Below are 2,316 nucleotides of genomic sequence, written 5' to 3'. Positions count from 1 at the left end.
AGCAGACTGGCTGCATCCCGGGTCTTCCCCCTTAAATGTAAACAGCTCCTCCGGCACCTCCAAAGTTAACTTAATCTATCCCCAGGTAGCTCACTGGTCCCTCTTTCTCAAAGTCGGAGTAACTAGGACCCAGAATAACGCTACGGTACCAGGGTNAACTCTTAATGAGGATTCAAGATGCCAAAGGCCAGCCCTCAGCCACGGAAGCCTCCTGCCGCCTATGGAGAGGTGAATTTGGGCATTCAGTTTACCCCTAGACGGTGGGGAGCATGACTACCATCTCTTCTCTTAAAGTAGGGCGTTTCAGACATTTCCGTCATCTTGTGATATTTAAAAATTTGGAATAACGCTCCCAGTAGTCCTAATTTAACTCGGAAGTGACTAGATCTATTTCTCTCCTGCATGAATTCCCCTTAGTGTGTATTTCATCTTCTCACTACTTGGGGAGTGGGGGAGGGAGGGGGAGGCCTGACCACAAATTCCCCGGCATGCCCCTCAGGGCATTGGGCAATACCTCCCCCACCCCTCACTCCTAAATAACTGTGTCCCTTTGAAACTAACCTAACAATAGTCGCAGTGCTCGCCACTAATCGGGTCCTTTCCTCGCTCGCTCGCTCGCACTGTGCAAACCCCTGTCTGCTCAGGTTTCTCGCCCGTCCAGGCTCCCTCTAGCGGTCTCACTCGGCTTTGCATCCTTATTAAATCGCCCCATTCATCCTCTCTGATCCAGAAATGAATATTCTTTTTTTTTGAAATTTTCATTTAAACTCCAGTTAGTTTACACACAGTGTAATATTAGTTTCACGTGTACAATATAGTGAGTCAACACTTCCAGACAACACCTGGTGTTCATCACAAGTGCACTGCTTAATTCCCACTATCTAAGCCATCCTCCCACCCACCTCCCCTCTGGTAACCATCAGTTTGTTCTCTATAGTTAAGAGTCTGTCTCTTGGCTTATCTCTCTCTCTTTTTAATTTACTTTTTTTTAATGTTTTATTTATTTTTGAGAGAGAGACAGAGACAGCGTGAGCAGGGGAGGGTTAGCGAGAGAGGGAGACAGAATCTGAAGACAGGCTCAGGCTCTGAGCTAGCTGTCAGCACAGAGCCCGACGCGGGGCTCGAACCCACAAACCTCGAGATCATGACCTGAGCCGAAGTCAGACACTTAAACAACTGAGCCACCCAGGCGCCCCTATTTTTTATTTTTTAATTTACATCCACATTAGTTAGCATATAGTACAATAACGATTTCAGGAGTAGAATCCAGTGATTCATTCCCTACGTATAACACCCAGTGCTCATCCCAACAAGTGTCTTCCTTAATGCCCTTACCCATTTAGCCCATCCCCCACCCACAACCCCTCCAGCAACCCCCAGTTTGTTCTCTATACTTAAGAGTCTCTTATGTTTTATCTCCCTCCCTGTTTTTATATTTTTTGTGCTTTTCTTCTATATTCATCTGTTTTGTATCTTAAATTCCACATATGAGTGAAGTCATATGATATTTGTCTTTCTCTGACTAATTTCTCTTACCATAATACCCTCTAGTTCCATCCACGTAGTTGCAAATGGCAAGATTTCATTCTTTTTGATTGCCGAGTTAATAATCCAGTGTGTGTGTGTGTGTGTGTGTGTGTGTATACAACTTCTTCTTTATCCATTCATCCGTCGATGGACATTTGAGCTGTTTCCATACTTTGGCTATTGTCGATAATGCTGCTATAAACATGGGTGCATATGCCTCTTCAAAACAGCCCACCCGTATCCCTTGGATAAATCCCTAGTAGTGCAACTGCTGGGTCGTAGGGTGGTTCTATTTTTAATTCTTTGAGGAACCTCTATACTGTTTTCCAAACTGGCTGCACCAGTTTGCATTCCCATCAACAGTGCAAGAGGCTTCCCCTTTCTCCACATCATCGCCAACATCTGTTGTTGCCTGAGCTGTTAATTTTAGCCATTCTGACAGGTGTGAGGTGGTATCTCATTGTGGTTTTGGTTTGTATTTCCCTGATGATGGGTGATGTTGAGCATGTTTTCGTGTGTCTGTTAGCCATCTGGATGTCTTCTTTGGAAAAGTGTCTCTTCATGTCTTTTGCCCAGAAGAAATGAAGAAATATTCTGCTCTTTTCTAGTTCCGTCCTTAAAAGCAGTAGATGGGGAGACACTTCCTTTTTCTTTTACTATATCTCAAGTAAGGCCCCTAAGAACTCAACCTTTCTCCCAAGAAAATCTTATCTTTTTCTCCAGCTCAGTCAACAGAACTTCCTTCTTTTTTCTTTCCTTTTCTTGCTGAGTTTTCTCACTATAAGACCA

Source organism: Crocuta crocuta, unplaced genomic scaffold (assembly GCF_008692635.1).
Source record: "Crocuta crocuta isolate KB4526 unplaced genomic scaffold, BGI_CrCroc_1.0 scaffold30, whole genome shotgun sequence".
Classification (NCBI taxonomy): Eukaryota; Metazoa; Chordata; class Mammalia; order Carnivora; family Hyaenidae; genus Crocuta; species Crocuta crocuta.
The sequence above is the reverse complement of the archived record's forward strand: the minus strand, read 5'-3'. Positions refer to the sequence as shown.